General features: G+C 35.4%; 1 protein-coding gene across 1 annotated transcript in view; it reads left to right on the top strand.

Annotated features, from left to right (window-relative positions):
- Positions 1-15,320, top strand: part of LOC106079810 (beta-1,3-glucosyltransferase-like) — an 88,962-nt gene that overhangs the window by 50,278 nt on the left and 23,364 nt on the right. The window lies entirely within an intron of this gene.

Raw genomic sequence — 15,320 nt, 5'->3', positions numbered from 1 at the left:
TACCAAGGTATTTAAAAGTTTGCACTATTTCAATAGTCTCTCCTGCTACAGAAACAATATCATTTTCCTTCTTTTCCTTACGAAAATCGATTATCCTTTCTTTGTTTTTTTTTTACATTTAATAATAAAAATTATCTTTACAGTATTTTTCAATGTGTTCTATTTCTCTGAAATACTCATTTACGTCTGAGCTCTCTGAGAGCAGGGCAAGAAGACATATATCATCACTATTCTATGGAATGCCACATTACAGAATTTACTCATAATAGTTTTATACTCTTTAACCAACATCACATTTCAATTTAAGATTCATCTGTTCCTTATTATTTCTCAACTTGTGATAATACACATTACAACTCCTTAAATAACACTTTAATAAAACTAGTTTAAATTAAATGGTACTTAATTCCATATTCAGAATACTAGTTCTTAGTTTACACCATATCTTGTCATGTCATCATTTTGGTTCCTATAAGTTCTGTACTTATTTATTTTATAGTCACTGTATTTAATTATACTTTGATTCATTCTTTCGCCATTTTTACAACAATGAGAGGAACTCGTAATCTTCTAATTGTTATATGACATATTCCAACAGTCTCTGGCAAAATGTCCTTGTTTTTTACAATTATAGCAAGTCATGTTTCTTCTACATGAGCTATTGATGTGTCTATTCTATTGTCTGGTATTCCTATGTTTCTTATTTCTATTTAATAAATGACTGTATATGTTTTGCCACCTATCTATGTCTCTCAAGGTACAGGATCTAATTCCCCTAACATTCCCTAATAACATATCCTGCAATAAATTAGGGATGGCTACTTCATTACAATAACCTGTAATGAAAGGGTTCTTAACAAAAATACTGCAAGCTTTATACTTCTTAATACTGCCATCTAAAAGTCTGACACTTTTCATGTATCCTAAATAACACCAAGGTTCTACAAATTTAGATCTGATGGCAACTGTTGTACAAGCTGTGTCTAATAAAAATGTACAACTTTGCCACTTACTGAACCTGGGAATAATTTAAAGCTATTTCTCCTTTCTTCTACCATGTTAATCTCGTCTATAACATTGCCATAGCTTAACTGTTCTACATCACTAGGCTAATCTAACAGGGTAGTGTCTGCGCATAAAGGTAAAAGGCAAATTTGAATCTGATGGAGGAATAAGGACAGTTTGTGAGGTTGCAGCTGCGATAGTTTCAACACTCCAGTACGTTGCGTTGAATGTTGGTAACAGTCAGTCTAGTGCTATTACTGAGACCTCTTGCTGGCAGGAGGTTTCTAAGAAGCTTGACCACTGAACCAATTTTAATTTTGAGTTTATACGGAGGCAAAGCGACTGACGTACACACTTCTGCGGGTACACACTGTTGCGCATGCCTGGAGAGCGAGGAAGGGCGCGGGTGCGGGTGGGAGGAGCATGGTTGGGCGACGCATAGAGAATAATATATACAGAGAAGATAACTTAATTTTCCCCCCCCCCCTCTTTTTTTTTTTTTAGCTGCGCTTTTTTTTCTTCTTTTAGAAATGTGAAGACATTGTCCGTGATACTATCGATTAAAAACATGTCAATGATCCCATTGGGCTTGGTCACGTCACATTTCGATAGCTCTAGCCATTTCAGTAGGTTCTGTTTTATTTCAAGTAGTATTCTGTTGTATTCGCCATTTTCTGTGGTACTATCTCTGAACAGTTTTCTGTAGTAGTCCTTAGATTTCCCAAAGTGTTTGAGGAGTCAATCTTTTACAGCTTTGTCGTCATGCCCAATTAAATCAGATCTGATCACCAAAGTTTTGCAACCTGTATAAAATGTAACAAGATCTGAGACCAGTTTTCTTCCTTATATAATACATTTATTTGTTTTTATCTCGTACCTTTTTAAATTCTTTGCACACATTATTATGATAAAGACTTGTAAATATTATGTCACTTTTGACAACACATCTGATGTTGTTTGGGTGAGAGTCCTTGTATGTTGTTCAATTGGATACAAGTTCAGCTTCATTTGTTTATTTTTCTTTCTTTGAGAAATGAAAATACTCCATCAGTTACGTTTATTAAAACATTCTCAATAAGAACAAAATCTAAAATCTGCTTAGGGTCTTCTAGATTACAGTTTGAAAGTTGTAGCCATTTTAGCATATTTTGACGCATGTCATGTACTATTCTATTTAAATCTCCGCTCTTTATTAGTTTAAATTCCCTAAATAGTTTTCGGTAGTGCTCCTCAGTATTTCCAAAATGTTCAATTAGTCTAGTCTTTAAATTAACATGCTCAAAACATAAACTGCCAACTAGAAAATAAAACTAAATTAAAATATATCTAGCATATTTACACACAGTGTGCCATAGATCTAGTAAAAGAAAATATAAAATAGTTACAAACTTACAGGCCGTCCCAGGTACAGAAATAAAAATATTGAAAACAATTACTAGCATTTAAGGTCACCAAGACCTCTCGTCACACAGACAGAGATGCGGTACTGACCGTACACTGGTCAACTGTCCACCCAACTGTTTTAAAACAGCGTGGCATCACTTTTTATACACCCCACCCTAACCTACACAAAAAGCGGAAGTACAAATAATAAAGTTGGCACTAGCCTATAAAAAATAGAATACATAAAAATATAGCTCTGGGAGAGCAAGCTCACAGAGATATAGCAAGTAACTATAGGATTCTAAACAAAATAAAAAGTTCAAGTCAGTACAACATAAGACATACTCTAGATCTAAGTCTAGATTACTCTAGATTCTAGCTAGCTCTACCTTACTAAGTACCGTATAGTTATAGCGACTGTGCTCCTAATTCTAATCTAGGCCTAAACAAAGAATAGATCTACACAATTGCAACCACTTATGTCTAGATATAGATGTGGTTAATTGATCAACACAACAAGTTGTCTATTAGTATAGTCTCTAGTTCTAGCTAGAACTCTGTCAAACTCTTTGCCTTTTAGATGTCTATTCTATTCTTAGACTGAGCCATTGATTATTGAATTTATTCAACACACGCTAGTCTAGTAAAAAAAAAACAAATACAAGCTCTAGATCTAGACTTACCTATCTAATTGTGCATTGTCTTTTCTTGAAATGTCTCTGGTTTAATATTTTATTTGAGCTGCTTGTGGCGTGTGTGTGTGAAACTTATTGACTCCTTATAGAAATACTGATATACATCTCCATTTACTTAATAATAGCTCCTCACAGTTTCTGACTGTTCTCACTGACTCTCTCTAACCAACTGCTATCAAGTAACTCTAGTTAACTTAAGGTTAAAAGTGTTCACCTTGTTAAAACATGAGTTGTCAATAACACTCACAAGATTAAAATTGGGTATCAACTATATGGCACCAACTTTGAGGTGGTGACAATACATTTATTTGTTTTTATCTCGTACCTTTTTAAATTCTTATCATCATTACTGCTATCACTAGTATTACTAGTGTTGTTGTTGTGTTTTAATTCAGCCCCTATTCTCATCTTTTCTAGATCATCTTGTAACTTTCTATCAGCCTCGTCTTTTATTGAGCTTCTCTATCTTTTTTTTTCTTTTTTCCTCCCTACGCTCTGCTTCCTCCCTTGTTTATCCCTACGGTCTGCTTCTGTTTTAGCTTTTACTGCATTATTTTATCCTATTCCATTTCTAACTTATCCTTTTCTATTTCTATCTTATCTAGTCTCTCCATAGTCACCATTTGTTGCTTGTTTGTAGTCATGAGTTCTTCCAGATATGACTTTACTGACACAATACAATCAACAGATGAATAGAACGTATACGGCCTCTTTCAAAGAACATAATTTATTTTTAAAAAATAAGGGCATAGTCTGCGTCGTCAGTTCCTATGCACTACTGGAAGCTTTGATATGATATTTTGAAGACTTGGGGGAACTTTTTACATTCTAATCTGACTTTGAATCCAACTATCATCTCATCAATAGAAACTTGTTGATATGGGGTAAAAGCCATGTTTTCTATCACTTTCTTTTTAAAATAAAATTTTCACCTTTGTTTATCCCTTCCGCATTGGTTTGAACACAGTGCAGCATAGTAGATTTTTTGTTTCTGTTGACGTCAAAGAATGATGTATAAAACAAATCAACAATAGGAACAAATCATTTAGTGCAGGTCGATTGTTGATCTCCTTGCAAAGATAGCAGCAAAAAAAAAATATCCTACTTAGAAACTGAATGCCAGTTTTCGTTCTTTGTATGGGTGTACTTTGCATATTTTTTCTGCATAATTAATAATGTAGTCAATTAGAATATTAATATCTTCATCATCAAATAATAGAGTAAAACAGCCAAGAACTGAAGATGAATCAATGATTAAGCTACTATAAAATTATTAAAGGATTCTTCTCTTGGTTCTGGTTGCACCCATATGACCTGCATGTGGAAGATAATGTCTTGCCGCCAAGATTGATTTTCTGTACTTTTGTGGTACATTATTTGCGGGGCTGTTTCATGTTTGTCGCTACTAGTTTTCATAAGAAGGCGATTTTTGAGATATGGTTCCTTTGCAAGGTTTGGAAGTTTGCTTGATTGAGCCTTCTTTTCAGAGTTGGGTCTAATTTCTGTTCTATCTTGAAGTCATCATTCTTGAAGTCTCGCAGCATATTGTTATTGTTAGTTAATTCACTGGTAACTGTTTCTGCTTCATTCTGATGCGATGTCGGCGGGTGTGGAGGCTTGTTGTTCCTTAACATAGACTCTAACCTCTGGGGACATGCACTTCAAAAGTTGCTCAGATATTATGAGGCTCGCTAGGGCATCAAATGTCTCTGTGTCACAGTCTCAGTTGACATTGCCTGATTTAATGTTCACATCATGTTAAGACATATTGTTTAATTTCAAATATTATTCTATTATAATCTTTATTTTTTTGTAATTTATTGTCTCGAAAGAGTTTTCTGTAGTGGTCCTCGGATTTCCCAAAGTGCTCGAGAGTCTACTTTTCACAGCCTTGTAGTCATTCTTTTGTTCGGGTGTCAGGGTAGCTATTATATTAAGAGGTTCACCTGCAAGATTAGCAAGTAGGTGCTTAGCCATATCTTTAGGAGACATATCATATGTTGAGGCAATGTGCTCGAATTGCACAAGGTAGTTTTCCAGAGTTTCATTTTGTTCTACCAGGCCTTTCAGTAAGCACCTTATCAAAACGCTGCAATACTTGGTCGAGTTCCTTCTGATGGGGTCTATCTAACTCAGGAGATAAAAGGACATCATTGTATGTCTCCTTACGACCATCAGTAGGGAGCAACGGACTTCCTGTGTCCGGACCTTCTTCTCCCATGTCTATAACGGACCCAACAGAAACACTATGTTCCCCTGAATGTTGAAATCCAGGGCTTGAGTTGCCCTGGCTTTCTCCTACTTACTCTCTATCAGTATATAACTTAAGTAAGTTTCCATGGAGTAGTTTTGGACCCTTATCTTATCTAATCTGTCTGCCTCTAACCTAGCTTTCTCTATTTCTACTCTAGCTTTTTCTATTTCTATCTTATCTAATCTGTCTGCCTTTAACCTAGCTTTTTCTATTTCTATCTTATCTAATCTGTCTGCCTTTAACCTAGCTTTCTCTATTTCCATTTTACCAGTACGTTCTTGTTCTGTGGCTACCATATTCTGCACATATTGTGTCAATTCCATGCCCTTTAATTCAAGGTCCCCTTTCCCTTCTAATATTATTTTCTGACGAAACTCTTCCATGTCTTTTGTGATGCCATTATTTAGATTTCAAATTAATATATCTCTTCCTACTGTTAATATTACAGTCAACAAATATTCCAATTATAATAATTATTATATATGCGTGCCTCTCACAATGGTTAATACAAATATTACAGCTTCCAACTATACATATATAGTATTATGATAATATCATTAACTTCAATAATGGTTATAACAACCTCTCAAATGTCTTAGTCAATAGTGGATTTATTTATAACCACTAGATCTGGATCAAAAATATAGTCACTACACCTTAAACACCTTGTACACTTTAGTGGACTTACAAAACCACAATCAGCCACTATACTTTAGATTTATCTTGAAATAACTTTACTATGTCAGTGGACTTACATACCATTAGCCACTGTACTTTACTTTAATAAACTGTAGGCGATTTACAATAATGTCAATATTTCACTTTCAATAAATACTGCCTCGGTGGACTTACAACTGGCCACTCAATCACTCTTATACCTCAAATAAAATATATCTCTGTGGACTTACAACTGGCCACTCAATCACTCTGATACCTAAAATAAAATATACCTCTGTGGACTTACATCTGGCCACTCAATCTTTTTTATACCTCAGATAAAATTACTAGATCTAGGATTCTACTAGTCTAGACTTGAGCCAAAATTCAGATCTCTACTCATCTAAGTAGATACAATATAAATCTATAATACTTTATAGAATCTACCTTATGTCAGTCACAATCCAGTGATACTGACAAACAATACTGACCCTTTTAGACTGTGTTAAACCAAACACATCTAAATAATAATGTCAACCGATTAACATCGGGACAAATAAGATCTATTAAAATTTAAAATAAACTGTAGACCCTGTTGTCTACAAAATAGATCTAGATACTCTCATGAGCTAAATGTAGCTCGACACCAATCTAGAATTTACTAGATTAAACATAACTTACCCGATCTACTTAAAGATGAAAATTATTTAATAATAAAGAGTAAATAAATAAATAATATGATAAAATAAACAAAAAAAAATAAATCTAGACTATAATGATATGAGACTTTTTAAGAAGAAGAAGACCGGAAAGATACAATGAAAATAACGTCACGTTACTTCTAAAAAAATAAAATAAAATTTAACTAGATACGAACAAAACAAGACAATCTATTGACTTCATTAATGATCATACCAACTTTGTTATGCCCTCTTTAGCGCCCTCAATAGACAATATGATATTAATAATGATCTACTGTCCCTATAGACTTAAGCTAAAATACAGAGAGAGGTATACTCATCTTTTTTTCGAAATCCCTGTTCAGTTATGGAGTATTATGGTCAGTCTTCTACACACAAGACAAGTGTGTTCAGGCTCAACAAAACAGGCTCAGGCAAGGCAAGTTCTTCTGGTACTAGTACGGTTCTCCAAAAAGGTCCTCTGGTCAGGTCTCAAGATTCCGGTTCCTCTTTGATGATGACTTGATGCTGGCTTCTGGATTCACGGCTGCTAATAGTAAACTGGTACTACTGAGACAAGCTAGTGGTGCTGTCTCGAGAGAGAACAAAACTAAGATCCTAGCACTTTCATCACCGCTAGCCCTGGGTTCGGCAACTTTTTGAGTCGGAAGAGTTAAAAATTACAATTTACAAAAGTTTTTTAAAAACCACACATTTTTTTTTTACCAACAATACAAAACAACAGTACGGCATAAATGAAAATATTCATATACAAGTAGTGTTTTTCGCAACCACTTATATATGTATGGTATTATTAGATGATTACTTATTATTTTTATATTATTAAAACTATTAAACATTTACTGCAACGCAAACTTGTACTTCAATAACAAACAATGAACCTCATTCACCAATCGTAAACAAACAAAATTAAGCCACGTGATAATATTGCTAAAACAATGAAAAAAAAACTTATCAGGTGGCAGCCTTTATGGATTACGTAATGGTATAGAAGAGATAGAGAACCACGTGGCTAAATGTTGTTTGTTTACGATCGATGAATGAAGTCCATTGAGCACATAAATTCAACGGAAGTGATGGTTTTGCATGGTTTTAAAAAGTTTGGATAAACTCGATCATAACTTTTTGTTTTTAGTTTCAAACACGACTCTAAATTTTTGTTTGCTAGTTGGCTTCTTACATTACTTTTAATTATGTTCATGCAAGAGAACGCTTGCTCGCACGAATTTGTCGATCTGAAGATAGCACTTCAAATGCCAACTTCTTCACCTGGCTGTAACAATCTGGTAGACAATTCCATGCGTCGAATATAAGTGCCTCAACTAGCGGCTTTTTTTTTTTAAAGCTATCCACTTTTGTTGCGTTAGGTACATACATTTCTGGACCTCCAACTTTTCCAACTTGCTTTTCAACTCTGTATACTATACTTTCCACCTCCACAAAGCTTTACTTTTTAAATCGATCAATTGCATTTCTAAAGATCCAGTATCAATTCCAAATGGATTAATATCGATTTTTTAAAACTGTTTGTATTGATAGGATTTATACTCTGAATGGTGGAATTTTTTGGTTTTGAATTGCTCCAATCTGTCAACAAATTCATCTTTTTTTTATTGTTTCCAACTGTGCTGAATATCACGTGTCAACATTTGCACTGGTTTTATTGCGGTATTGCTTTAGCAATCATTAGATGTATTAGATGTATAGTATGTAGGTCTTTTGCAACGAGAAGCTATGTGACCTTTCTTATAACAATTAAAACAAGTTATTTCCTCAGAATGATTATCTCTAGATTTTGATCTTCCATTTCTATCTCTATTTTCAAATCTATCTTCATTTTCTCTAGAATATTTATCTTTACTTCTTTTTTCTCACTTGTGTATCCTATTAAATCTATTTATTCTTATCTTTAAGAGAGAATGGTTTATTTGGATATGCATTTTTGTATACTCACATTATCTCTGTTATTTCATCTATAGTTTTAGGATTTCTTTCTCTAATAAAAGATTGTAATTGGGGATCACATTTATTTAAAAAGTTTTTAATCCCTCATAAGAATTTCCCACTTTCTCTAACTTTACCCATTTATTGAAAAAATCCTTCTCCATATTAATGGTAGTTTGAGACTCTATTTCTAATGATGGTACATTATCAAAGTATTTCTTTCTGAAAGTTGTAGCAATATGTCCATAAGCATTCAATAACTCTCTTTTCAAAACTTGATAGCAATCATCAATATGGTGTGGTCATGGTTTTGGCATATTGTCAGAACTTGACCATGGACAAAGTCTATTAGTATTTCAGACCATTCATCCTCTGGCATGTTAAATGTTTGATAAGACCCACTATTTTTTAAAAAGTGCCAATAATTACATGTAAACATTATTAGCTGGAATCAATAGGGCAAAATAATGTTTCAAACTTTTTAATGTGTCCTTGGCACATATTCATAAATAAAAAATAATTATATAAACTTAAATTGAGATATATACAAAGCGCTGGTGGCACTGGTAATATTTCAGTATTTTGAAGTATTTACACGTATTTACATTTAAGACATTATTAGGTCCTTAAAAATAACATCACTTGCTAGTGAGAGTTTGGAAATATCATAGTCTTCTGCTAAGCTATCATCATCTTCCTCTTTCCAATAAGCCACAACATATTTTTCAGGATATTTTTTTTCAGGCGTTCTATCCTTCCTAAGTAAATGATAGGTCCATTGTCATGCCATGTATGACATATACGTTTGCCGGATGCTTTGCCAGAAAGTAAATCATACATTTTGTCCACATATGTATCAGTGTGACAGGTTGGCGAAAGTGACGTGTGTGTGGCTGGTTTAATGTCTAGGGGATGATTATTTTTGAAAGCTATCACACACCAACCCGTCAGCATATAAATCGGGAGCAGGCACGGAACGAGACAAGCAATGAAAGAAAGATACAAAGTTAAAAAATGAAGAATATTTATTTACCTAAATATTTACATATAAGAATAAAAAGGGAGAGGGTTTGCATCTATCTCTAATCAATACTATATTTAATCATCACTCTTGCACTTAACAAGAGAGTATGTCACTTTGTCTTCTGAACTTAGCTGGTTGTCCTGCTTGGGTCGCAGCTGGCTGTGTCCTGGCTTGAGGTTCTGCAGCTGGAGGTGGCGCTCTAGCGGATAGAGGGACGCCGGTGATACAGTTCTTGTGGAGTCTCAATCCAAAGTCCTGGTATCTGTAGTGGGCACAGTAGAGCAGGTGGCCGGCTACCGTGGGCACAAGTGTGTTGCGGGCAGAGCGGATCTGCCGTGGGCAGCGTAGTTAACAGGATTAGTCCAGTGAGTTACGAAGTTCAGGCGGAGCTATGACGTCTCGCACAGATCTGGGTCTATAGGGACGTCGTACCTAATAAGTTGACAGGTGGGCTGTCGAATAGGCAGGCAAGTAGAGCCGATAGCGCCAAGTAGTAGAGTTGAGTAGATCCACGTAGGTAGTAGACGATACTCAATAGCAAATAGGCCAGTGTGCAGTGCTGAATAGCACTAAGTACAAAGGCAATATGTGATTGATCCGATAAATAGGCAATAGGCAGTTGACTAGGCAAACAATGCCAAATAAATAGGCAGGTAAATAGGCAGACACCTGAGGGAGGCATCAGGTATTCTTCTAAGAGTAAGAATAAATGAAATAGTCCAGACTCGATTGCTCAACGAGAATGAGAAATAAGAGGGTCTGGCTTGATTTAATTTACTATATAAAGGCCTGGGAGAGACGGGGGAAACAGGAAATGTCCTAGGCTAAGAATTATCTTACACGTGGGTGAAGTCCGACAAGAGTCGCACCTTGGAGTGTCACGAGGCGTGTTGACCCGAGTAATCTCTTAGATCAAAGAGAGACGTGGGAGAAAGGGGGGGGGGAGAAAGATTGGTTCGCATTCCACCCAAAGTGGTGTCAACTGCGACCATCAGACATCCGGCGGGTAAGATCAAAGAGACTGTGTGTTTATCTTTACCCCGGTCAAGGGGAGATAAGTGAAAAGCCGCCAAGGTGGTGGACTCAGTCTAGCCTGAAGGGGGAAAAGGTGGGGCGGGTGAAGAAATTTGGGATAGGACGGGGAAATAATTGAAATAAAATAAATAAATAATGATAAAATATAATTAATGCTGTGATAACTTTGAGTGACTGACTGCAAGCTTTTGACTTGTCACAATCAGTCATCTCATGAAGTGTTGCTTTAATTACATGTTTATTTAATGATACATTTGTCAACATCCTTACTTTTTTTTATCCTCTTTCTTTTTTTTTTTTTTTTTGTGTTTCTTTTCTTCTGACCTGCGTTGCATCTCCTTTAGAAGTGTTCCGAATTCTTGAATCTGTTTCCTTTCCTATTACTATGTGCAGCTCCAATGGCCCATGATATAATGCTATCTCTGTCTGGATCCGTCATAGAATAGAAGTACTTCATTGTTTTGTTTTTTTTTAAGCACAAATCTTAGAAGAAATAAAACATATAGTGGCATTAGGAGATTTTGCCTTTGCTGCACTAAACATTCCCATCAATTCCTCACTATCCATATTGTGTGGTCTACAAGTCTCAGTTTGATTTTCAATGTCCTCATTTGGAATAATAAATTCACATTTTGTTTTTCAATAACATCTGCCAGTCCAGTTAAACACAATTTCAACATATTTTCAAGTTCCTCATCTTTAGATGAAAACACAATCAATGAATTCCAAACAGAATCTTCAGCATCTATAGTATTGTTAAAAAAGTCAAGCTTCATGGAAAATAAGACCAAAGGATGAGAAACAGATTTCTTAATACGCTCCAGGGCATCTTTGATAAGTTCTATTGCTTTAAAATAAGTAATCCTTTCTGTTTTTGGGATGTAAAATAGCTTTAACCATGGGGCTGTTAGAAGTTTACCTACCATCCCGAAGGCACACATTTGTTTGTTTGCTGTCTCATCACAAAAATCTTTCTCTACAGCTGATTGTAATCCTCCACAGGTGAGACTGTAATTTCTCAGAAAATCTAACAGGATAGTGTAATGGTGTATGAATAATCCACAAATATGAAATAAAATGTGCAATCTGTTGCCTCTATAGCGAGGTATAAGTCCTTTAGGTAAATTATTTTTAATCAGAAAACACACAAATCCTTTTGGGTCTCCTTTACTGTTGATGAACCGCAGTTTATTAATTTGTAGAATTAAATTTGCTGCCATACATTATTTCCCATATAAATATCCTTTCTTAGTCTCCAATGTTTTTAATTCAGCTTTGCATCTACTTGTAATAGTGTCCAGGAGATGAAGATTACATTTCAGCTCATTCATAGGTTTCTGCCATATATCACACAATTGTTGCATGGTTGACTGCTGCTCGATCACTCAGTGTGTTGGAGATGTTTTTAATTATTGTCTCTCTACAGGATTCATAATCTAGCTTCTTGTAGTCAGCGTAGATGTGTGCTAAGTCATCAACTGCGGAAGTCATATGCTGCTCGTAATCTTCTGCCGTCCCACCACTTAACGCATCCAGTGCAAGAACATAACAATCATTTTTGTAGTAATATGAATGGCGTTGACATGAACATCTTCCTGTTGAGTGGCATCAAATCCAAGGGTTACGTTTTGTGTTGACATTGCTACTTCTGCTGCCTGATATTGTGCAATCACACCTAATTCTTTCTCCATTTCCTCTGCAGAACTTCTCTGAGGTATAGAGCCGGCTGTGATTCCCATAAGCTTAGCATAGTTTGCAATTATAGTAGGAATGTAACCTGTTGAAACTTCACTATCTATAGCCTCATAAACAAGAAGGCGCATTGCACTGCTGTACGTTTTTTCTTTTTTTTTGTCTTTCTTGGCAATGAGTTGTTTTTCTTCATTACATTTTTCCTCTAAAAGTAAATAATCATGTTTAAGTTATTGAATTCTTTCATTCTGCTCTTCCAGTTGTTTTAGTGATATGAAGTATCTTTGGATTTGCTCAACAAATCTCTATTTATTTTTTTTGGTCTTTCTCTGTTATACAAACTTTTCATTTTTAAATAAGCATCCTTTCCAGATACTCTCTTGGCATTTTTCAGTTCTTGCCTGAGTAGAGTAATTGTTGAGTTTTTCCTCTTTATAGATTGCTTCAACACTCTGACTAAGTTTGTTAGGAGTACAATCCTCTTGTCTCAGGTTATAATTCTGTTTATCATCAGTATCATAAATTAATTCAGATGACAGAACAAAAGAATCAGTAACAGTTTATTTAGAATGTTGTCCACTTATAATCAGCTCATCAGGTTTGGCATCAGTTGAACTTAATGATAAAGTAGAAGTTAATAGTGGTTCTGTAGCACATAGTTCAACAGCTGGTTTATTTGTCAGTGTTGGTTCAGGAACAGTTGCAGTTGGTACATGAGCAAATACTTTATTACATAGTTCTTTGAACTGAGGTAAATTCTTACCAATCTTTTTCTTCAATTTTTGCATTAATCCAATTAAATGGTCCACTTTTTGGGATTTTATTTGTAATCCAAATCTGGAACTTACTGCTTCTGCAGTAAGAGTAGAAGAAATGTTTTGGAGATAATATAAAATATATGACCATTTAGACATAATCTACTTGAATCACCCGATTCAGGATTAGGCAGATCATTGTACAACTCTGTAAGATACTTATGGATAATAGAATTTTGGTTTATTTTGGCTCGCGTGTGCATAGGCATGTTTTACTTTCAGACTGACTTAGAGTTATAATCAGATTTAGATAGTTTATTATATTTGTTACTAGGTTTGAGTCAACTAAGTAAAAAAATGTGATCATTATCATCATCACTCCTTTGAGTTCCTCATGGAACATAGGGCCTCGACAAAAACACGCCACTCTGCACGGTCTCTTGATAGTTTTTTGATGGTTTCCCAACTCTTCCCGGTCTTCTCTGCTTCTTCAAGTGCACTGCGTCACCATTTTCCTTTTGGTCTTACTCTGCGTCTTGTTCCCTGGGGGTTCCACTCTAAGGCCTGCCTAGCTCTGTTGCTGCTGGTATCTTTTCTAAGGGTGTGACCAATCCATCTCCACTTCCTCTCTAAGATCTGCGCTTATATATGTGATACGGTTGATTAATTAATTATTAAATTAACTACTAAGACTTAAGACGTAAAAGTAAACTCAATAACAATAAAATAACTGGATCTAGAAACTAAGGTTGATAAATATTATTAATTATCAAGATAGTTGATGGTTTTTTTGTATATGGAATCAAGTGTACATTAGGTCTAGATCCAGAACTCGACTAGTTTAACTAGTTAGGTAACGTACAAGTACAGTAGAATAAACTACTGACTATTACTATAGTCTAAAGATCTTCTACTACTAGATCTAGACTTAGATATACTTATTTTGTGATACAACAATAGTAAACAGTATTAATTATAGAGCATATCTGTTAATATAATATTCAGAAAGTCTTGTGAATCTCACAACCAAAGTTTTTCGTGCCAAAAACTTTGATCATAGCCAATCAAAGTGTGCCAAATAAGTCACGTGACCACGCTTTTATCGGTGGCTTTTCAAAATGGCTACCCTATAATTACGAGTGAATTGTCAAGGTTTCATTCATGGACTAAAACATTTATTATAATCAAAGTGCACCATATAATAAAGAACCCAAACCACGGTAATGCACTACAATTCTAAATTTTATAAAACGGGTGGGAATCACGACCTTTTTAAACCATACATATGCTGTGGTGTTAGAGTAATAAATGTTAAAATTCAATGTATAATATAAAATATAAACTATTAATCACTCACAGTCTGGACTGCGGTTCATTCACCCAACATATATTTAAGTCCCGAAATAACTTGATAACAATTCTTCAACATGAAAATATAATTTAGTTCATAAAATGAAGGGGCACAGTCCATATGTCAACAGTCCTAATAAGTTCACGTCTTGTTACGCCATAAAAATGAGTCGTTACTTAACCGTCATCTTCCCATAATTCCTATTTCCGTCCAAAGAAAGTTCTATTTAAAGTCACGTCGCTCAAAAGGAAATCCCCGATAAAACTAAACCTATAACATATTTCCTCCCCCCCCCCTTTTTTTTTTATCGAAAAAAAAATTGTCAATCAATTTTTTCAGTCCAGACTTACTCCATTAGAGTGAGGGCTTGAGAGGCTCAAATCCTCTCTTGCAAAAGCCCTGGACAGAAACCCTGCTGTCTTGCGTAGTGCATAAATGTCGCCATACAGGTCGAGAATTTTGGGTTTCCCAGATCTGTCGAGACGGAGATCAGCAAGTCTGGGGCAGTCAAACAGGATATGAGGCACGGTTTCCTCTTCTTCCCCGCAGCGGGGGCACCGTGAATCAAAATTTGGCCACATCCGCGAGAAATATGAGCCAACAGGACAGTGGCCTGTCCTGCACTGTGCTATAATAGCTTGCTCAGGCCTGGACAGCCTCCTCCACGGGGAAGTGCGGTCAGGGCGCCTCATGCGCTCCCAGACTCCACGGGCTTTTTGGGACTTGTCCCAGAATTCAAACCACTTTTCCATTTCTTTTTTTTTTTTTGTATTATAGCCAGGGCTTGATGAAAGCTTGCAGCCTGTTCAGTGTGTGGAATTTGC

This window comes from Biomphalaria glabrata, chromosome 12, assembly GCF_947242115.1.
Source record: "Biomphalaria glabrata chromosome 12, xgBioGlab47.1, whole genome shotgun sequence".
Classification (NCBI taxonomy): domain Eukaryota; kingdom Metazoa; phylum Mollusca; class Gastropoda; family Planorbidae; genus Biomphalaria; species Biomphalaria glabrata.
Note: the sequence above shows the minus strand (reverse complement) of the source record. Positions and strands in the feature narration are given on the sequence as shown.